Source organism: Lepus europaeus, chromosome 17 (genome assembly GCF_033115175.1).
Source record: "Lepus europaeus isolate LE1 chromosome 17, mLepTim1.pri, whole genome shotgun sequence".
In the NCBI taxonomy this organism is placed as follows: Eukaryota; Metazoa; Chordata; class Mammalia; order Lagomorpha; family Leporidae; genus Lepus; species Lepus europaeus.
In genome coordinates this window covers 51183141-51207391 of record NC_084843.1, presented here as the reverse complement: position 1 = coordinate 51207391, position 24251 = coordinate 51183141, and the positions used below count along the sequence as shown (strand labels likewise).

Below are 24251 nucleotides of genomic sequence, written 5' to 3'. Positions count from 1 at the left end.
AAAAAAAAGCAGCAAGCACATTGGAGGGAGTCCTTTGCCTGCGTGGGAGATGGTGGATAGTGTATGGGAGATGGTCTGCATTCTCTGAACTATAACAATGGTCTAGGGCCCAAAAATGGAAAATAGATGTCTTTTTGTGCACAGAGGCCATAGTCAATTAAATTTGTGTGCTGTGGGGAGTTACAGTAATGGGGTGGGAGAAGGAAGATGGCACCAACAATTCAAGCCAGGGAAAGTGACAGTGCCACTGAGTTTAGTTGCAGAAAGAAAAGCAAATGCAAGAGAGGATGAGGATGAGGCTGTCCTCTAGAAAACTATAACATGATGTAATTTAAGATGTGAGTGTGAATGAGACTGCTGCCAACTGGAGAGTCTTCTGGAAGGTTTACATTTACGTAAGAGGGAAATTCAGGGGAGTTTTCTGGGATGTGAGAAGAGAAGTATTAGGAAACCAAGAAGAAGGTTTATTTCAAGGAAGAGGCCTCGTGCTGTGATCTGTTGCATTGGTGTGATAGTTTGGTTGTATCTTTTCCCTTTCTCTTCCTTTCCCCTTTGGAATGTCTCCCATGAAATGGGCTATGTGAGTGTCAGAACATCTCACATCTGCATCTATACTTCATCTTTGCAGCTGTACCCTCTGTTTATTAAGGAGCAACAAGTGGCCTGGAGTCACCAGCAGTTAATGACTTCATCCAGAAACTCCCCACTATGGAGAAAGTGACTTAAGGAAGGAAACTATTTGTGTGTTTGTTAGGAAGGCACAGAATGGTCAGAGAGCTGGCTGATTTGCTAGTTAGAAGCTATCAGGGGGCCAGCGCCATAGCTCACTTGACTAATCATCCACCAGCGGCGCCGGCATCCCATATGGGCACCAGCATCCCATATGGGCACTGGCATCCCATATGGGTGCCCAAGAGGGCGGTTGCTCCTCTTCCAGTCCAGCTCTCTGCTATGGCCCGGGAGGGCAGTGGAGGATGGCCCAAGTGCTTGGGCTCCTGCACCCGCATGGGAGACTGGGAGGAAGCACCTGGCTCCTGGCTTCAGATCAACACAGCTCCAGCCGTAGCAGCCATTTGGGGGTTGAACCAATGGAAGGAAGACCTTTCTCTGTCTCTCTCTCTTGCTGTCTGTAACTCTACCTGCCAAAAAAAAAAAAAAAAAGAAGAAGAAGAAGAAGAAGAAGAAGCTATCAGGACTATATTTAGGATGTTGCTGGGTCAAACTTTCAGCTGTCTCTAGGAATAATATAATTTTTATGAAGTAAGAGCTATCTCCAAGCAAAATTACTGTTTTGACCTTCAATTTCACACTAATTAGCCGGTCTTTTTTTTTTTTTAAGAAGATTTATATATTTATTTGAAGGCAGAATTACAAAGAGGCAGAGACAGAGAGAGAGAGAGAGTCTTCCATCCACTGGTTCACTCCCCAGATGGCTGCAACGGCTGGAGCTGTGTCTATCCGAAGGCAGGAGCCAGGAGCTTCTTCCGGCTATCTCACATGGATAGCCAAGCTGGGCAAGGCTGAAGCTAGGAGCCAGAAACACACTCTAAGTCCTCCCACTTCAGTGGCAGGGACCCAACTTGAGCCCTCACCTGTGCGTCCCAGGCATTAGTGGGACGTTCGATTGGGAAGCTGAGCCTGGACTTGAACGTAGGCACTCCAGTGGGATTTCATTAATCTTTTGAAGCCACCTCCAGTTCCTCAGGTAAAGAGAGCATAAGTAAATACTCTCATTGTTAACCAAATGTCTTTTCACACATCATCTCATCTGATCATCAGAAAAGTCCCAGTGAATAGCTCATATTATTACTTTCCCCTGAGACAGAAGGGAAATGAGCCTTGGTGAGATTAAGGACTTAAAAGTTCACTCTGACAAATCTTGTGAGTGGGACTCGACCCCAGGCATTCCATCTTCAGAAGCAAGTCATTTCAACCTTTATTCTTTAGCTTTTCTTAGTAGCTAGAAGATTTGGGTTTGTAAATGGCATGTAGTTGACTTGGATGGCTCTTGTACTGATGATAAATAATCACTGACATAAGAAACTAATATTGAGTAGTTTTCTTCTTGGTGACATTCCATGCTTGTATCTCCTTCCTAGGTTTTATAACAATCAAGCAGTGCATGAAAGAGGCATCTTCATCAAGTTTTCTTGATTAAATTATGAAAATGGAGTTGAAGCTTTGTTTCCCAGTACATGTGGTAAGTAATTATTAATTTGGTAACAGAGTGGGCTTTCCCTTTTATAATTTTCTTACAATAAATGAAATGCTTCTGATGTAATGGTGCAACTTATGAATAAAGTCTAGATTTGTCTTCAGAATGTTTTATAAAAAAGTAAAAATAGTTCATGTTTTAGTTCACTTGTGGGTTTTATAAATTCTAATTGACTGTTTTATCTGGTTTAGAATTAGAATCATTCCAACCTGTTTATGAGTTTTGATTATTATAATAACACAACTCCTCTACTCATTTTCTACACACTTAAAATTACTTAGTGAACAGCATTTTTTTAAAGATTAATTTATTTATTTGAAAGAGTTATAGGGGCGGTGCTGTGGCTCACTAGGTTAATCCTCCACCTGCAGCACCGGCATCCCATATGAGCGCTGGGTTCTAGTTCCGGTTACTCCTCTTCCAGTCCAGCTCTCTGCTGTGGCCTGGGAGGGCAGTGGAGGATGGCCCAAGTGCCTGGGCCCCTGCACCTGTATGGGAGACCAGGAAGAAGCACCTGGCTCCTGGCTTCGGATTGGTGCAGCGCCGACTGTAGCGGCCATTTGGAGGATGAACCAACGGAAGGAAGACTTCTCTCTGTCTCTCTCACTGTCTGTAACTCTACCTGTCAAATAAATAAATAAATAAATAAATAAATAAATAAATAAAAAGAGTTAAAAAGAGAGAGGGAGAGGTGAGAGGAATCTTCATCCATTGGTTCACTCCCAAGATGGGAGTGATTTATTTATTTATTTTGAAAGTCAAAGTTACAGAAAGAGAAGGAAGGAGGGAGGAAGGGAGGGAGAGAGAATCTTCCATCTGCTAGTTTACTCCCCAGGTGTCTGCAACAGCCAGGGCTGGGCCAGGCCGAAGCCAGAAGCCAGGAGTTTCTTCCAGGTTTCCCAGGAAGGTAGCAGGGGCCCAGGCACTTGGGTCATCTTCCACTGCTTTTTTTAGGCCATGAACAGGGAGCTTGATAGGAAGTGAAACATCTGTGACATGAACCGGTGCCCATACAGGATGCCGGCATCACAAGCAGAGGCTTTACACACACAGCACAACTTGAGCCTCAGTGAGTGGCATTTTGTGCAGAAAATTGACATGTGGACTCTGAAAAGTCATGGTCACAGACAAGGACGATTTAGAAATGGCCAGGTTGCTGAGCAGTGGTATTTTTCTTCCTCCCAAATGGCCTGGCTTGGAGCATCTATACCTTTGGGGCTGGGTACTGACTGCCTTTAATTGGAAATATACATTGTCATTCTGCAAGTGATTAGAACTAGAGTTATCCCAAGTGAGCAAAATCAGCTTTTGAAGAAAGGATCACATTATTGACTTCTTCTCTCACCACCCCCGGTTGTGTGCCTGAAGGTCTTATAATGATTTGGAATGGGCAGTTGACTTTCCTTTGTATACTCCTAAAATCGTTTGTTATTTTCACTCCTCATTCTAGTTTATTTTTCTTTGTATGTTTATATGTTCTAATGCATATTTAAAAGAAAAATCTCTATAGGCAGCTGTGAATCTTGTAAAATTCCATTTATTCCAATGAATTAGGGAGGTGGGTATATCTGAATTTGTGGCAGTGCTGAATTATGGATTACTTTTAAACAAATGTGGCTTTTATTACCTTTAACTACATAAAGTAACTTCAACAAAACATTACAAAGCAGAAGTCCTTAGGAGACCTGTTATAATAAATCATATGAGCATGTTGTTATTAGCATATAGATTGGATATATGTAGGAGCTTGTAAAGTGCCTGAGGTTCCTTGAAAATTGTTTATTCTGCATCTAAGAAGTGTGCATAAGACTGAAAATAAATGTTTAAAATACTATATTTTATCTACCTACAAGTAAAGTATTACAAAGCAAAGGTAAACATCAGCTCAGTTTATGAGCAAATTATCAAAAGACTTTAAATTTATTGAAGTCCCAAGTTAATGAGATATTACTATGTGTGCATAAATAACTTAAAGAATAAAATTTGCTGATCCTTCTCTCATATGGATATTTGTGCTAATGAATCAGGATCCTATTTACACTATTAGTCCCCAAAGTAATTGCTTATTTGAAGAAGTTCTGTCTTATGGGTTTTTAGTTAATTAAATCCATTTACATTTTATGCACACATTTCAAATTCTCAAGTCCTGTTTTTCATAAGCTAGATTCAAATATGTTTCTGTAATAATACCTTTCATTAATGCATCCGTCTTTCATTTTTAAAGGAACTTTCAGAATAGCCATATGCATAGAGTACTTATTAATGAAATTATATCAATATTTTGGTAAACTCAACCCATTAAGTGCTTTTTTTAAAGTTTTCCTATTTGTAATGGTGATTACTGTGCTGAATATACTTTCAATTTCTAATGTTAATTTATTCAGTGATTTCTTTTTGCTCTGACTTTGCATAGCAATTTTTAACATTTAATAGGCCTTTAGAATCAAGCAATTTTTCTCTTCTTTATAAAATTTTTTGTTATTTTTATTTTAATTTTTAATTAGTTTTTAACAGTCATTGTGATTAGTAGATACAATTCTAAGAACACAATGATCTTCCTTTCCTCCCTATTTCCCTGTCCCCCTCCCTCCCACCCTCTTTCCTTCTCTGTTTCTTTTTTCTTTTTTTCTTTTTTTTTTTTTTTTAGTTTTTAAGGTAACATATTTTAAAAACACATTACAGTGGGCCGGCGCCGCGGCTCAGTAGGCTAATCCTCCACCTTGCGGCACCGGCACACCGGGTTCTAGTCCCGGTCAGGGCACCGATTCTGTCCCAGTTGCCCCTCTTCCAGGCCAGCTCTCTGCTGTGGCCCGGGAGTGCAGTGGAGGATGGCCCAAGTGCTTGGGCCCTGCACCCTATGGGAGACCAGGAGAAGCACCTGGCTCCTGCCATCGGATCAGCGCGGTGCGCCGGCCACAGCGCGCCAACCGCGGCGGCCATTGGAGGGTGAACCAACGGCAAAGGAAGACCTTTCTGTCTGTCTCTCTCTCTCACTGTCCACTCTGCCTGTCAAAAAAAAAAAAAAAAAACAAAACACATTACAGTAAAAAGGCTTACTACTTCACTGAATAAGAAGTTTAACAAGGAAAAAGCAAAAAGACCCCACTTTAGTGGGGATATAGACAACAGCTATAAACAGTAGTTGAATGGAAAAATGACCATTTCACCCATATACAGTAAATTTTAAAGTAATTACAGATCATGAAAACTATAGTTGTATAAGATTATTAACCATTGGTTTCACAAAAGTATAAAACAAAGTTTTACAAAACTAGTTGCAGCAATAGTGATACCCACAGACATTTCTTACCTTTTTCTTTCTTTTCTGTGTATATGTGTGTTTGTTTGTTTATAAAATTTTAGCTCCCACATATAAAGGAGGACATGTGGTATTTGTCTTTCTGGGTCTGGCTTATTTCACTCAACATGATATCTTCCAGTTGAATCCTTTTTGCTGCAAATGGTAGAATTTCATTCTTTTTTATAGTCAAGCAGCCTTTTCAGGGTACATGCATATTAGCTTATTGGTCTTGCTAACCCAGGTGGAAGATTACAGAAATACAGAACAAAACTTTTCCAATTCTAATATGTACTGAGAAACAGAGTATAATAATCCACAAAATTAGGGATATATTAAAAGTTATAGTTTTCTGACAGTTTTCAAATATTTGAGGAGAGTTAAAGTATATAGATTATGAAAATTGTAAATGTCTACATTAGATCCAAACTATGGAAATCTTAGGTGCCATGAAAAAGATACTGAAGTTCGAAGAGTACAGGAGCAGAGGAGCAGGCCAGAGGGAGGAGGTGCCGGAGTCAAGAAGCTCCAGAAGACCCCTGCAGTGGGCTCAGGTTTAGAATCAACAGCATGACAAGATCAGATACTGGGAAAGGATGCAAGGGTAAGGATTGGAAAGTAGATTCGAAATCCAGCTTTGGAATCATGCTTAACTGTCTATTGGTAGCCATTAGATGCTTATCCAGATATCTTAGAGTATATTCAGTTATATTCTTTTGTGCAAGAAAGACACATTTAGGAAGTATATAAGTCCAAATTCCAGCCTCTGATTCTATCTAAATCATAAAAGAGTAGAGTATCCAAGTAGAAAAAAAGAAAGAGGGCCTACTAAATGGAGATAAATATGACACTTTGTCCTTTTTGGCTTTACTGGACAGTAGTGTACTTTTATCATCTTAACATGGAATTATTTTGTAGGTATAAAAAGCAAAACAATTTTGGTGTCCTGAAAAACTCATACATCTTATGAGAAAACAAACAAATTTCATTCAATTAAATCTCACTGATTCGTTTAAGCAGTGATCTATATAAAATCTAATATCAGTAGTCTCCTAAGAAGATATCATTTTCTTTGTTGCTAGAATTGCCCTAAGGAAACATTTCTTCTCATTTAGAGAAAGTAGAGATAAAGTACTTGTATTATTATTTGTATAAATTTTTAATACTGAATAAAACATTAGTGTTTAGCATAATATTGATTCTCAATGTAATATTCCTCCATAATGGCAAACTAATTGGCTAAAATTAAATCAGACAGATTCAAGAACCCTGAGAATAGACCATCTAACACTTGTAATTTTTTTTCATTACTTTCCAGAATTCCTATTAAAATGGAATTAACCTGTCAAATAAAAGAACACAGAACAATAAAAGTTCTGTGCAATATGTCATGTGTACCTTCCTTCCTTCCCACTGCTCCATCCCAAGGATGAGATACAGAAGTTACAGGATGGAACCAGTATTGTGGTATAACTGGTAAAACCGCCACCTGCAGTGCCAACATCACACATGAGTGCCAGTTCTAGTCCCAAGTGTTCCACTTCCCATCCATCTCTCACTAATATGCCTGGGAAAGCAGTAGATGATGGGCCAAATGCTTGGACACCTGAACCCATGTGGGAGACCTGGAGGAAACTCCTGGCTTTGGCTTGACCCAGCCCTGGCCACTATGGCCATTTGGGGAGTGAACCAGTGGATGGAAGATCTCTCTCTCTCTCTCTCTCTTCCTCTTTCTCTTTCCATCTCTCCCTTACTCTCTCTTTCTGTAACTCTGCCTTTCAAATAAAATAAATAAATTTTTAAAAAGAGCTAAGGGCACTCTGGCCTCAGAATCAGCCCTTAAGGCATTCAGATCTGGCTCAAGAGCCTATGAGAGTATTTCAGGCATGGAAAGCCAAGACACTCTGTCAAAAAGGAAAAAAAAAAAAATGACCTAAATGAAAGATCTCCGTGAGTGAGATCCCAGTGGAAAGGACAGGTCATCAAAGAAGGAGGTACCTTTCTCTGAAGGGAGGAGAGAACTTCCACTTTGACTATGACCTTGTCTAAATATGATCAAAGTCGGCGAACTCAAAAGGCTTCCATAGCCTTGGCAACTCATGACAAGAGCCTAGGGTGATTACTGACGCCATAAACAAGAGTGTCAATTTGTTAAGTCAACAACTGGAGTCAATGTGCACTCATTCCTCATATAGGATCTCTGTCCTTAATGTGCTGTACATTGTGATTTAATGCTATGACTAGTACTCAAACAGTATTTTTCACTTTGTGTTTCTGTGTGGGTGCAAACTGTTGAAATCTTTACTTAATATATACTATACTGATCTGTATATAAAGAGAATTGAAAATGAATCTTGATGTGAATGGAAAGGGAGAGGGTGCGGGAGATGGGAAGGTTGCGGGTGGGAGGGAAGTTATGGTGGGTGGGGGGGAAGCCATTTTAATCCATAAGCTGTACTTTGGAAATTTATATTCATTAAATAAAAGTTTAAAAAAATAACAAAAAAAAAAGAATTAAGGGATGAGGAAAAGAGAGCAGATAAAATTCATAGTGTAATAGTGTTCAGGAGTGAGGCAATCAATATGAGTTCCACTTCTGTAACTTACTGTGCATGAGACTTCAGGTATTTTGTTTAAACCCCTTGGAGATACGGTTTCTTCATGAAGCACTACTACTCTAACAACACTGATTTTCTAGAGTGGTAGAGGAAGTGAAATGGAGGTTCCTAGGGGGTTCATTTTGCCCACTGGGAGACACTTAGCAATGACTGAGATTGTTTCAGCTCTCACAGTTAGAGGGGGTGGGGTGTGTTAACTGGTATCAAGTGAGTAGAGACCAGGGACTCAGATGTACAGGACAGCCCCCTAAAACAAAGAGTCATAATATCAAGGTTGAGAAACCCTGCAGTAAAGGTAAGTAATATATGTAATGAGTATAGTACCTGATAAACAGTAGGCCCTCAAAGATAGTACTATGGTGATATTGTTTTATTATTTGAGAGTAAACCCCTAATGATACCAGTGCTAGGTACCGTAAGCAATTCAATAATTCAGTAAGCCAACTCAGCTCAATTAGTCATGCCTGCCTGCTGAGTCATCTACTAAGTCATCTACTTGGGGTGACCAATTTTTCGGTGTCTTTACAAGTAGACTGACCTACTTAATATTTGACTGGTCTGGTAAGCCCATGGATAGGATGGTACCAGAGTTCATGGGACATTACTTAATTTGTATTTTCTCAGAAATTAGAATAAAATAGAAAAAAAACAAAAAATAACCTACAGTGCCAGGTGGCTATTACTTTTTAACTTCTGTGGTTAGTAATGCATCAGGAATCTTCAGATGATCATGCTTTCACTCTATAAAATAAGCAGATGTTTAGAAAATCATCAAGGAACCTTGATCTCCTGATTAATAGAAGATCTTGATTAGCAGGTTGTATGATACATGAATATTACCAACTTCAAAACCAGTTGAGTATCACAAAATAGTTTTAACTTAAACTATCTTAAGGCAGGGAATGTCTTGCAGCGTAACAAGAGTTTCAAAGTCCAACAGTCCTGAATTTCCACTTGTGCTTTATTACCTTCAAGCTGTGTGACCTTGAATAATTTACTTGACTTCTCTGAGTTTGTGTATCTCATCTGTCTAACGGGTATAAAATTACCTCATAGGGTTGTTGGGAGAATTAATTGACATAAAGCATTTGCCATGCATTAGCAATGACTAAATGGTAGCAGTTATTATTTTCATTATTATTGCTGCCTTGACTCTAAAGTATTCTTTCAGGGAATGTTACATTGCCTTAAGGTTGTTATCAGGCCCTTCTGTTCTTATTGTAAAGAATTATAACCATGATATGCAGTTACTTTTATTACAGAGGAAGCTCAACTTACATCTACTATCTCAATAAGCAAAAATCTTAGACTCAAGAAGAAAAACAAAAAACAAAAAACTAGGTGCCTATGTTACAACACCAGCATCCCATATGGGAGCGCCAGTTTGAGTCCCAGCTGCTCTGCTTCCTGTTCTGCTCCCTGCTGATGTGCCGAGGAAGACAGGAAATCATGGCCCAAGGACTTGGGCCCCTGCCACTCATGTGGGATACCTGGATGGAGTTCCAGGCTCCTGGCTTCGACCTGGCCTAGCCCCGGCCATTGCGGCCTTTTGGGAATGAACCAGAGGATTGAAGATATCACACACACTTTCTCTCTTTCCCCCACCCCTGTCATTATGCCTTTCAAATAAATAAAATAAATCTATAAAAAAGAAGAAGAAAATTGACATATTACACCTGGAATTTCCTAGGGAGGAATTTTTTTTAGAGAGAAGTCAGATTTCCAAAATTAAGGGATGAATAACATACACATCTTTCTGACATATTTTAATATAGTTGAGAATCCACTTTTAAAAATTAGCACCTATTTATAGTAGAAATTTCCCTAGGTGAATGCAGTAGCCTACTTTGGAGAAGTATTTTGACACTATTTTGGCTTCAATTTGCTTTAAGCAGAAACTGCTCTGGAGAGGTGGGAGGGAGCTATTTCACAACCTAATCATTATGATGGCCAGGAAGGTGGAATACTATCCATGTAGTTTTTCACAATATATGCTTTTCACGAATATTTTGAAGATTCCTGGTATACATGGATTTCATACTGCACCAAACCTTAATTCATTTTGCCACAAGCTTTTTGAAGTACCCTTAAAGAAGTCTAGATTGCCTTTCGTCATTGTTTTTATTTTTCCACTTTCTCCATTCCTTAGGGAAGACCCAACTTTTTGTGTGGGTTTCCACCATTCCTGTGTTTTAAATTTTAAAGCAAAAATACTTGCAGTTAATCCAAATGATGATGTTCTTCATCGTTCTTGGTGATGTGCTTTCTTCTTAACGGCTCGGGTTTCCTCAACTTTCAACTCCCAAGAAGCAAAGGACTGAAAGGTACCTGAGAAGACCATCTCCATATGATAGGACGTGCTTGCTTAATTCCACAACCCAATGTTCAAAAGGACATTTTAAATATATTCTTTAGCAACAGATGCTTGACATTCCAAAACCTTAGTCCTTATTTTATATCATAGATCCATAACCTTAGTTAAAAATATATTCAGACTTATTTGATGCTGTGGACATGAATTGAGTTTTATTGGATTCTCTCTTCTAGCCAGTCTTAGCTTTGTTTGGTTACAACTTCAATGTGTTTGCATCTGATTTTGAACTCTTATCTCATTAATTTCTGGATCATATTCATTAAGCTTACACAGAGAAGACAATTGAACTATTAATTTTAATTAATATAATTGATTTCTTTACTTCCACCTTTGCCCCCTATAGTCTCTTTACAGTAAAGTGTAAGTTAAATCATTTTGCTCTTCAACTGAAAATCCTCCAGTGGCTCCCTGTTTCCTGCAGAGTCAGCCAACCACGACCTCCCAGACCTCATTTCCTTGTGTTTCCTTCTTCATCCATTTTACTCTACTATAGCCCACTCTGGCTGCTTCAGAGTTCCATCAACATCAGGGCCTTTGCACTTGCTGTTTTCTCTGAGAGATTCATCTTCCATGAAGTCATGTGACTTGCTTTCTTACCTTCAAGTCTTTATTCAAATATCATCTTCTCAATAAGATCTTTACTGACCAGCCTTCTGAAAATGCAACCCCTGCCCACACTTTCTGGTTCCATTCCCTGATTTAATACTCCCAAAGATACTTCCCACCTTCTAATAAATTATACAATTTATTCTTACTTATAGCCTGTCTCCTTTCATTAGGACATAAGCTACATGATGGCAGTGATTTTTGTTGGTTTTGACTGGTATTTCTCAAGCACCTACTCTAGTGTCTGGAATGTACCTTATAAATATTAGTTAAATTGAATTAAAGTAGAATTTCACCATGATTGACCCTATTTCTTTCCCCCTGAAAGCCTTAATTTGGCTTCCATCTGTTGAATAGTCTGGTGCTCTGTACTTATTATTGTTTCTTGGGTAGACTTTGAGCCGTCTGTCCTGGGTCGGATTTAGAAGATGGAGCAGTTTCCCCATGCTTCCTTTGGACCCCTGAGAAGCTTTAACTGGGATAAGTTTGCATTGTGGCCATGTTTCTTTCCCTGTTATTTTTCCTGTTGTCCAAGGACTCTGGTGTCACCAAAATGGTGAATTGACTGATGATTTCCTGACCAGAACACTCCTGGGTGAATCCTAATGCAAAAAGAGGTAGACACAGATGAAAATGCCAAGCTCCATAAAGAGTGCAATGCAAGAAAAACAAGGATTAATTTCCTTTGAACCTAGCACAGTTATCCTAGCACATATGTTTCTAGTATAAATATTAGAACCTTAAACCTGGCTCAAGAAAATACCTACCTCCTGATGATAAGAAAGCCATAAATACAGTTCATGACCAAAGATTAGTCACTGTTTATTATCGCTGGTGACACATGACACATGGAAGAGATTTGGCAATATTTCAGACATCTCCAGGCAGCCATTTGTCATCTCATAGTACAAGAAGAGGGGGTATTTCTGTATTAATGGTCTCTGTAAAAGGAAACGAGTGGAGAAACGTCTGATGTGTTTTATCATTGAGAGTCTAAGGGACATTGACTGTTAAAAATGTGCTGAGTGGAGTACAGGTTTTATACAAGTAGGTCTTCTAAATAATAAGACTCCATAAAAAAAAGAGAATAAAAAGAAGCAGGTGAAGAATAAAGGAATTATGTTCTGTATTACCTAGTTCTGCCTGTACCCTTGAATGGCATTTCTGGCTGCAAGCTGAGAAACAGGAGCTTGATTTATCTTGAAGACCCATAACACTTTGAGCTGCATGATGACCTTGAGACCTTGCTGCTGTCCAGGAGGGTTAACATTGCAGATGTGTTTGATGCAATATGCAGAGACTCAACACACCTGCCCTCCACGTTAGCATTACTTTCCTATCTCAATCTGTAAATTAAAATAAAGCAAAGCTCAGAGCATGTTAATAACTTCCACTTGATTAAAAAGTTCAAACCTCCGTTCCCTTCCTAACTACTATGTCTGTGCAAGTGAAAGACATAAAATCCTTTGGGAGACAACTTTAGAAATGGGGTTGAGGATTGGAACAGCCAAAAACTTTCTTAAAACTAGTGGGAGTGGGAGTGAGCCACTGAAATATTTTTAACACAGCAAATAACTTCTGTGATGCTTTGCAGAATTCTGAAGACATCATTAAAAATTAAATAAAAGGGCTCAGTTTGGTTTTGTGCATGCTTCAATAGGCAAAAAGATATATTTAATGCAGAGGGTGTTGAATCTGAATTAGTACAAATATTATTAATTTAATGTTCATACTGCATTTTATGGTTTATAAACTGCTTAGCAATAATTTTATACATTTTTCCTCACAGCACTGCTGTAAAATATATCAGCATTTTATTTTTCTCATTTTATAGATGAGGCAACCTTTATAATCACTTTATATAATAAGTGATCTATTTCTTTCCTGTGCATATTGGTTAACTGGTAAATGATTAATTTATGTCCACATGAACTTCATCATGCACAGTATTTATTTTAGTGTGAGTTGGTATTTATTTTGCCCGCAAAGCATTACAGTATCCAATTATATATGCATGTTTTAAAGGCAGTAAAGCAACCACCAGTAGTTAATGCAACGTTAAGTCAGAGATTTTAAATCCATAGTAAATTCTGAGTTATGTCATTTAAATCAACCACCCTGCCCCATCTATCCCCTTCCCACCCTCAGCTCTCTAGTTCATGTAGATGAGAAATGGTTTTTCTATAAAATGACCATTTGGCACCTGAGTAGTGACACAGAAAAGGCGCATTGAGATTTTCAGAGTTTACAACATAGACTGCAGTAATTTATAATTATATTTGGCGAGTGTGGAAAAGTAAACAAACCTAATAATTTATGTCTGATCATTATATCTGGGGGATGATGTGCAATTGTGGGGCTTGTAGCTTGCTTCTTTGTGCCTTCATTTCTTCCTTTCACTCTTTTTTTTTTTTAAGTCAGCTTTTGCCTCAGTCAAATGGTTGCTTTGGCTGCGTGGATGGAGAAGTATAACTAACCACCTATAAGTGGCATACTAAAGTTTAATAAAAATAGAATTTAATAATCCCTTCCAACTGTAGTTGACATTGATTCATTTGGCATTATATTAAGCTTTAAGCAAAATCTCTTCTCCCAGTGTGTGTGGTACTTAGTATCGAAGGTTCTCAAAATGTTCCCAGAGCCCTGACCCAGCTAACACTCCCCTAACATCATTCTGCTACTTTAATCCTACAATATAAGTGGGAAAAACACCAAAGAGTTCATTCTATTGTCAGAATTGTTTAATTAGAAATGTACATTCCTTTTTTTAATCGTTTATAATGTATAGTTCTCCGTTATGTACACATCTCAAGCCAATAAATTTAGTCAATAGAAGTATGATTTTTAAAAATTCATTGCAAAGCATTCTTGCCCTAATTTCACATTCAGAAGTTCCTGATAAAGTCTAAATATTGGCATGTTAGCTGTCAAAGGCAGATGATTTGGAACACATTATGTGTGCCAAGTATCTAAACTCTTCCGTAATACAGAAATTCTCTTTCAAATTTCAAATGTATTCTTGAAGCCAGGAAGTATTTATTAGTCCTGGAAATGCTCTTATAAAAAATTGATGAAAATGTCTTTATTAGGCCGGCGCCGTGGCTCAACAGGCTAATCCTCCGCCTTGCGGCGCCGGCACACCGGGTTCTAGTCCCGGTTGGGGCGCTGGACTCTATCCCGGTTGCCCCTCTTCCAGGCCAGCTCTCTGCTGTGGCCCGGGAAGGCAGTGGGGGATGGCCCAAGTCCTTGGGCCCTGCACCTGCATGGGAGACCAGGAGAAGCACCTGGCTCCTGGCTTCGGATCGGCGGGATGCGCCAGCCGCAGCGGCCATTGGAGGGTGAACCAATGGCAAAAAGGAAGACCTTTCTCTCTGCCTCTCTCTCTCACTATCCACTCTGCCTGTCAAAAAAAAAAAGAAAATGTCTTTATTATTAAAACCTTTTTGCATGATGAAACACAAAACCCATTACATGAGATCAACCAACAAGACAACATACTACAAGGTAATATTTTTTCATTTGTGTTATTTACTGTTGGATCTGTTAGACAGCATCTACTTAATCAAGCCATAAAATTTTATAAAAATGGATTTTTGAAACAAGGGACCTTACTTCAGAGGAGCATCACTGAAATCTCCCAGCTTCTCTCTTAGGAGTCAGTTATAAAAGGAACAAGAGGAATAAGTACTCCAGCATATAATTTCCCAACTCTGAGTTAGATACATGTTCCGTGCCTGGGCACTGGGGATTATGTTCATGTAAGGAGGACTTTTATATTATATTTATAAATAGGGATATTTCAGCCCCCTTACTCTTATTTTAAAAAAATGGAAAATATATACATTTAAAAGAAACATTTCAAATGTCACAGTGTAAATTAAATACATGAAGTATAGAAATTTAATTCTTTAAAAGGATCCTCCTAATAAAATATCCAAATGAAATGCTTTTATCACGTTCCTTAAGTGCCACAGTTCTAATGTCTGTGCTCCTAAGCTTTTTCTGGCCTGAGACTTTTTCAACAAATTTTTATTCTCATTTACATTTATCTGATCCATATTGAAGCTTCAGACTAGATGTAATGTTTTTACCTGAGACTTCTGTGGCGTCACGTGGCCTTACAAGGAAACTGTAAATTATCACAGGGAACTGAATGAGCAGAGAAGCAGAGAAGATTGTCCCCCACTTCCTCATCCTCCACCGTCCTCTCATAAAGCATGAGATGCAAGTGAGCATGCCATTGCTGCAAATGTTGGACTGGGCTTGACTCCCAGGTTCTCGGCCTTGTAATCCCAGAACCCATTATTATGGCATTTCTGTTTTCATCGATTGTCATCTTTGTATATAACTTTGTTAGCTTTTGCCAAGAAGAAATATTTCAAGCGGCCGGCATTATGGCACATCAAAAACATACACACACACACACATATACATATATATATGAAATATATGTTGGATTTTTTTTAATTTTTTTTAATTTTTATTTTTTGACAGGCAAAGTGGACAGTGAGAGAGAGAGACAGACAGAAAGGTCTTCCTTTGCCGTTGGTTCACCCTCCAATGGCCGCCGCGGTTGGCGCGCTGCAGCCGGTGCACCGCGCTGATCCAATGGCAGGAGCCAGGTGCTTCTCCTGGTCTCCCATGGGGTGCAGGGCCCAAGCACTTGGGCCATCCTCCACTGCACTCCCGGGCCACCGCAGAGAGCTGGCCTGGAAGAGGGGCAACTGGGACAGAATCGGTGCCCTGACCGGACTAGAACCCGGTGTGCCAGCGCCGCAAGGTGGAGGATTAGCCTGTTGAGCTGCGGCGCCGGCTATAAATAAATAAATAAATCTTTTAAAAGAAAACAAGGCCATGTGCCATTTGAAGAACCACAAACACATAACTGCATGTAAGTTCCCTCTCTGAATGGGAACATGGTATCTCTATTTAGCACGAACATTGTTTTCCAGTTTCTCTTTATAAGCATTCTATATATATATATATATATATATGTTTGGGGCTGGCACTGTGGCGTTGTAGGTTAAGCTGCTGCTGTTGTAGGTTAAGTGCCAGTATCCCATATGGGTGCCAGTTCGAGATTCAGCTGCTCCACTTCCAATCCAGCTCTCTGCTATGGCCTGAGAAGGCAGTAGAAGCTGGCCCAAGTCCTTGGGCCCCTGCACCCGCGTGGGAGACCTGATAGAAGGTCCTGGCTCCTGGCTTTGGATGGCGCAGCTCTGGCCTTTGCAGCCATTTGGGGAGTGAACCAGTGGATGAAAGACCTCTCTCTCTCTGTGTGTGCCTCTCCTCTCTCTGTGTAACTCTGACTTTCAAATAAATAAATAAATAAATCTTTTTATTTATTATGTGGCTAAAGCTCAGGTTTGCTTCCGGGTAATGTCAACACAGCATTACATGATTACCTCACATTCCTATGCAAGCTAATAAATTGTATTTTGGCTTGAAATTTCAGCGTTTTGTGTACCTGGAACTCAAAAGCTTTTATGAGTAAACATTGTGTGCATCAGAAGTTGGTTTGTTCAATAGTGGAGGTACAGAAAGGGGAGATGCAAAAGAGGCAAAGATGGAAGGAACTTGATAGGGTAAGAAGATCCTGGTGCAGGAATATGAGTCTCTGGACCATCTAGCAGATGTGTCCGGGGGGGAGGAGATTGCCTTAACATATTATGGCACTAAGTGTCATCCATGTACACCTTCCAGTTATTCCCAGACTTACTAGATAACTGGCTCATTGACTGCAGTTCTCCTTCCCACGTACTTACATTTATATCTATACCTATAGAGGAAAAACTACAGCCAATACAGCTCATTAGCTTGATGCATATAAATTAATATGTTGGCATCCTGCTGTAGATGGATTTAATGGATGTGGATGTGGATCATTCTAAGGACCATGCAACTCTCAACTATACCTACCAAACATGAGACTAGAGTCATTTCTCATTCATATTTGCTTATAAAATATAGTCATTCCCATAATGCTATCAGAATTTCCTTCCCTAAAGAAAGGAAAATTTTATTTATATATATATATTTGCTTATAAAATATAGTCAATATAAAATTTTATATTTGCTTATAAAATATAGTCATCCTCATAATACTATCAGAATTTCCTTCCCCAAAGGAAAGAGGACTAACCAAGAAATTACAATTGATCTAACACTGTCCTTAGAGAAATAGAGTTACTTGTGCAAGTTCACCCAGACAGTAAAGAATTAGAGGTGAGATTAAAACTCAGGTCAAACAGATGTCGCTTCAACTAAACTTGTGTCTGTACTTTTAATATACTACCGGAAGCACAGTTCCTGCCTAGGAGAAACAGATAAAAGTTCCCTGACTGCTAGAGAGTAAACTTGGATCCTACTGCCTACTTCTTATTAACAATCTAGACCCAAATCCTACACCCAAGTAATAAGTATTCTGTAACTGACATTCTTTTCTCCATAGATATTTAGAGAAACCTTGCCTGATAATTTAGTTATGGGTATATGTGTGTATAGATAGATATACATATATGTGTTCATATGTGTGTAAATATGTATGAGTCTGATTTTAAAATGAATGACAAAACAAAGACATTTTGTTCATAATGAACCTTAGAATCCATTGTCTAGTCCTCATCGTGGGAAAAAGCAAGGAGACCTGATAGTTACTTTACCCAGCAGTTTTAGAAATGTCTTTCATGTTTATTCATGCCTTTTTATTTGGTCTCTATATGTAATCATTATAAGATTGGTTCCAATTACTGGATTTTGATAGTTTTGTTAATAGTTTCCAAGTTACTATTTACTTATAACTAATTTAATTTGCAGCTGGTACAGAAAGAGATGAGAATACTCCTAACTGATTGTAGATTTAGTGAAACATGGTAGAAATAGTTGGGATTTTGACCATGCATGTTAGATATTGGGAGTGTTATATTTAATGTTATGGGGATAGAAATTTCTGGATATAATTTTTCCTCTTAAAGAATAATAGGCATCAAATGGCATTTATGAAGTCATTTTGATTCAATATAATAATTATTTTATCTCCAGATAAACTATTTTGCTTAAACCAGCTCAAATATTTAGACTTTTTTTTTAAGAAAAAAACAACACTGAAGATTGAAATTGTATAACCTACACTGGGGACTCACTTCAGTGCTGAGCATCCCTTCTTACTGTGAAAAAAATTCTTTCTAACATAATTCAAGTCTCACCCAAGTACCCTATGTCTTCTCTTTGTCCCACCATGTGATACTAAGTCATTTCACTTACACATAACTTTTTCATCTTTTTTGATATCTGGTTCAAATCTGTGATCTTTCCACACTTTGACAGGCCTCCAGGCTTCTCCCAGCCTAGTATTTCTCAGTGTGTCCTCCTTGCCAGTGAAGGCCTCATCTCAGTTGTCAGCCTTATTTCTTCCAGGCAAAAAACGCCATGAGTGTTGCCCTCGTCCTTTCAGCTCTGGAGATTTCAATGCTATAATCCAGTTAATTAGTGTAATTATTTCAGAATTCCTTCAGAAATGAAGTAGTCATTAAAATAAAACAAAACAAAACAGAGAGGTGTCTCAGAGAAGACTCAAATAATAGTTTATACTAAAAATTCTAAAGAATTGAAAAGTTTTCTTAGTTGCTGTTTTGAAGGGAGATAGGAAGATGAACTAAATGACCCCCAGCTATGTGATTTTGTGGGAGTCTCAGCTTCCAGCATTTCATTTTCTCCAAACACTAGAATCTAATCTACCCTAAAATATGAGAGTGTTCACCAGAGGAAAACCTTTTAATGGAGGAAAGATTCTGCTTGTTTTCTGGGAAGTAATTTTCTTAGCAATTGCTTATATCTATACTCAAGACATCCCTTATTGAATCATTAAATCCAAAGAAAATCACAAAAGAAAAATTAGCAGACATTCTATATAATAGTATGCAATCATTCCTTGACTTTTGTCTTTGTGACACCCAGTTAGGAACATTTACTCTTTTCGGCATGGTTCAAGGATTCACAAACTTTTTTTTTTTTTTAACCCAAAAGCATTCTTGCTTTCTACACTGTGGTTGTTTCTATTTAAACAGTAAAGCTTTGTTTATATCAGTGTATATTTTACTTCCAAATGGAAGCTACTATACTATACTATAAATGGAGCTACCTTCGGAGCAGGGTTGACATAGAGCAAATTGCATCTGACAAGGCCTTTTGGTGAAGATTAGCAGTAGTCAGATTAAGCAGTCCTTGAGCTTGCTGTTTAATCCACCAGTACTGGGTTTGAGTACTAAGCCGATGATGATACTTAGAAGCACAACAATTAGGTTATTAGTTTTCATTACTTTTAACCAGCTATTTCTGAAGCAATGGAGATCTGAGAAACAATTTCTACAATTAAAAAGTGAAAAATAGACCTCTCATATGTCAATGTATATGATCCATATGACTCTAGATTCAGTTGGTAATATTATTAGTATTAATTACCTTAATAATACTAATGATAAGTGTTCCATAAAAGTCAGCTACATTGAGCTAATCTCTGGTGAAGCTTTGTGTATATTATTTTTATTCACTCATCATAACAGTACTCTAAAGTTTTGCCAAAATAAAAATGGTAAAAAATGCATATATTCTGGGACATTTTCTCTGATGTTGACTTTTACTGGCCAGGACTGTTTTTATAGTGGGTTGTTCAGCATTCAGTTGCTTATTTTTTGTTATTATTTAGTCCAACTGCAGTTTAGATGATACAAAATAACATAGAAAACAGCGTTAATCTTGGATGGTAAATGCCCTGTTTGCATTGTGACACAATATAAATGTAAAGCAAGCAGGAAAATGCTACATAAGCACTTTCCTGAGCTTGATATTGTTAGAAAATATGTAACTCCCATGTTGTTTGTTACTTTTCTGCTATGTATACTGTAAGTGAAAAACGAATTATGCTATTGTCAAAAAGATTTTGAAGTTTCATAGTGAATTATTTTTTCAAAAATTTATTAGTTCCTCATGTAATTGTGGAAAACAATGTATTATATTGTTCAGGAACCATGAAATACAAAATTCATGTCTGGTATAGATTCACATTATATTGATCAGCAAATATATAATATAAAGGACTCAAAAGGGAGACATACACTTTCCTATCTTGTGAACAAGAAATGACTTATGGGTGGAATAGTGAGTTCCCATCCCTGAAGAGGCTAAGATTTTTTTATGCTGAACATAAACTATGACAACCACTCACATCACCGAAGCCACACTATATTTAACATGGGAAGCATTAGTTTAGATAACAAGCATAATTGGAATAGAATCATCACTAAAAACAACCTGTGCTTTTATTGTTATAGTGCTGAGAGAAATGTTGATATGGTCTATTACAAGCAAACCATCAGTGATCACTGTGACATTCTGCTAAGTGAGAAACAGCAAGCCTTATATGGTCCCTCAGCCAGATGTAATTGGAGACAACACTGGGAACCCAATTTCCAACTGATGGCTTTACTCATTTTGCCTTGGAATTTTCAAATGTTTCCACAGTTTGCCAATTCTTCCCTTGCGTACGTCAAAACCAGGATGTGCCAGTATATTTGAAACACAATACGTGTCTTTCTGGAGTGTTCATGTTGGGCTGAAGGGAGGGATTGTAAGACCTCTGTTGTTCAATTTCCCCAACTCCTAAAAGCACATCTGAAAATGGCTCTAAAAGTTAAGTTGTTATGATTAGCAAACAATTCTAGGGGCCAGTGTTGTGGCACAGCAGGTTAAACCATCACATGTAACTCTGGCTTCCCATATGGGTACTAGTTCCAGTCCCAGCTGTTCCACTTCTGATCCGGCTTTCTGCTCATGTGCCTGAGGCATCAGCCAGAGATTGCCCAAGTACCTGGGCCCCTGCACCCACACAGGAGACTGGATGAAGCTCCTGGCTCCTGGCCTTGGCCTGGCCCAACCCTGGCCATTGCAACCATTTGGGAGTGAAACAGCAGATGGAAGTCTTTCTCTCTTTCTCTCTCTCTCTCCCCCTCTCTCTTTCTCTCTCCCTCTCCCCATAACTCTGCCTTTCAAATAAAAAAATAAATCTTTATAAAAAAGACAATTCTGAAACTGAAGATCCGAGGGGTTGAAAAGGACTGAAAACCCATTCATGATGATCCCACATACTCTGACAACTGACGTGATGCTGAAGCACCATGGATGACTGGATTTCCTTAGTCTCCCAAATTCAGGCTGTTCTAGTTGATAGCAGTTCCTTACATTGAGCCATAATCTGTCTATAAATGCTGCTTCCAGCTTCCAGACACAACTTTTGGGCTAACGAAATGTTGACTTCCTCTATGATGTCATGACAAGCCCCATTCGAGCGCTTCCTCATTTCTTGTGGTTTCTTCTGAACATGCTCTGTTTTTTTTAATGCTTTGAAAACTTGGACCACCAAAGGACAGAATACAATTAGCAACAGCCTCATTCCAATTTCTTTTTCTTAGCAATGAAGCTGCTTTTGTGGCAACTATATTAGAGTAATACCTGAAATTCCTAAGTGTGTTTTAAATATCCAAATCAAGACTCACATGCTCCATCCTGAGCTTGCCTGCTTGGGTTTTTATCTTTTTCTTTTGCACTTCCATGGTATTTGTGTGAATGTTACCTCATTAAATTTGTTCCCTCCCACCAACTTCAAAATTTTTTGTTCATTTGCAGTGTGGTGTATTATAATTATGCCACCTCCTTTATTCACTGTGAAATTCTAAATTTGTATCATCTGCAAATTTGACTAACATACTTTCTACTTATTTAAATGTCTCTTTTTGTTTTTGTTTTTAATGTTGATGATAACAAGACTGGGTAATCAGCACTAGAAATGTCCTTCCAGACTGACATCCATTGTTCTCCTCTGCCTGTAGCCATTCAGCAAATTGCCAAAACCCCTAATTTCTACCCATTGCTTCAGCTTAGACCCAACATTGCCATGTGATGCCTTAGCAAATATCCTATAGAAAACCAGATACATTAATCATCTCCATGTTGTTAACCCTGTAACTTCTTGGGGAAAGAAATGATGTTCATGTATATGATCTGTTCCTTAGGGAGTCATTTTGTGGCTGGTTGTCTGTCTATGGTTGGTTTGAGGCTCACTGATACGTAGGTTTTAAGAAACTGCTTCTTTCTGGTTTTGAAAACAAGACTCACCTTAGCCAATAATTTATGTATAATTCTCCTGCTCTCTATACTTCCTCAAAGGTGGTCATCAGTAGTTAAGTAGGTTTCATTTATAGCCAGGATTTCAGCTTATCCATTGTTCTCAGCATCTAACACCTAGAACAGGTCTAGAACACAAGAAATATCCTGGTAATTTTTAAGAATCAAAACACTCAAATTTTGGCATTTTTAGTGGTTATATTCCAGTTTTTAGAATTTGAAGTAGGAATTGAATATGTCTAGAGGCAAAATTCAGTTATACACTGTGTTAGAATTTTGAATTGAACTAAGCAGCACTCCTACATCTGACCACATGCCACACCCACTTGACACCCCTCCCAAGTTATCCTCCTGTGGTTTTAAATGACATTCTCTGGGTTTCCAGAGAGAATATTTGCATTTCTCCAGAAAAACTTTGGGCCCCAGTTTTCCTCGGAGGCTCAGACAGAGCTCTATTTTAATTGTTTGGTAAAATGAAGGAGAGAAAAGTATGCAGCATTGAAGAAAATAAGAGAAAGGAAAAGCAGTGGGTTGGAGAAGAGTGGGAGGGAGATTTCCAATTTAGTCCCTAGAATTCTCAGCCCTCCTTTATCATAGGACTGGAGTCAACTGCTTCCCTTTTGCTCGCTAGGTACCAACTCTGCCAGGACCTGACCTCTTCAGCGACCTTCTGAAGGAAATTTATGCCAGAAGGACAGGAATTTTAGTGCAGCAGCTTCTGAAAAGAAATAGAAAATGATGACAACCAAATCTCATGTACCAATAAAATCCTGATAGTTGAGATTTATCAAATAACTACAGAAACACCAACATTGTTTCTTTGTCTCAGGGTTGCAGTCATTTCTAAAGAATGAAAAATGGGTATACAGAGTGAGAGCTCTTAACAAAATTCTTCAAGGCATTTAGGTTGTGAGGCATCCTCTTAAACACTTTTTTTTTTAATTTATTTACTTGAAAGGGGGAGAGAGAGAGAGAGAGAAAGAGAAACAGAGAGAGAGGGAGAGAGGTCTCTCCAATCCTCTGATTCACTCCACAAATGATTATGACAGCCAGGGCTGGGCCAGGCAAAAGTCAGGAACCCGAAATTCAACCCAGGTCTCCCATTTGGGTGGCAGGGACCAAAGTTCTTGAGACATCACCTGCTGCCTCCCAGGGTGTGCATAGCAGGAAGCTGGAATCAGGAGCCGAGCTGGGGCTGAAATCTAGGCCCTCCAATGTGGGATGCAGATATCCCAAGTCATCTACTTTTTTGTGTGTGTGTTCTCTTCCCTCTCAACAATACAAGGCTATCATTTTCATTCCAAGCATCATTCTCTCCTTGACATGGACAAAGAAAATAAAAAACTTTACATTCTCTTTCTTATCCATCCATACTAGCATAGTCTGTAAATTGCAGGTCCATCTTTTTTGGGAACATGGTGCTTCTTCACCTTAAAAAGCAAGCAAGCAAACACTTACATGAATCCTGAGATTTGTTTCTTCTACTCAGTCTCAGATAACTTGGGAATTTTCTCTTTATTTGCTACTTTCCTCATCCTTAATTTTTCATAAATGCACCACTTGTGTGGGTTGTTAGCCTAGTGGTTAAGATGCCTGTATCCAAAGTGGGTGCTGTGGTGCATTGCAATAGCTCACCACTTGGGTTGCCCTCATCTTAAATCAGAGTGTGGGTTCAAGTCCTGGCTACTCTGCTTCCTATCCAGCTCCCTGCCAATGTGCTTAGGAAGCAGCACATTATGGTTCAAATACTTGAGTTCCTGCCACCCACGTGGGAAATCCAGTTGAGTTCTTGGCTTTTGCCTGGCCCAGCCCTGGCTGTTTGTGGCCATTTAGGGCATGAACTAGCAGGAGATTTCTTTCTCTATATATTTCAAACAAATATTTTTTTTTAATTTCATGTCCCACATAAACATACCTGGGTTCAATTTCAGCCTCTGGCTCTAGAATCTAGCTTCCTGTGAA

The 24251-nt window shown here is 38.7% G+C and overlaps 1 protein-coding gene across 6 annotated transcripts in view; it reads left to right on the top strand.

The window, feature by feature from the left end:
* The window catches only part of RHOBTB1 (Rho related BTB domain containing 1), a 136097-nt gene that overhangs the window by 14482 nt on the left and 97364 nt on the right, over positions 1-24251 (top strand). For 5 of the 6 annotated variants that reach the window (XM_062214658.1, XM_062214655.1, XM_062214656.1 and 2 more), the window contains one exon: positions 2100-2200. The gene's annotated coding sequence lies outside the window, so the exon portion shown is untranslated. Of the gene's footprint in view, positions 1-2099; positions 2201-6097; positions 6118-24251 lie in introns of those variants that run through there. The other variant, XM_062214666.1, reaches the window with a different exon arrangement.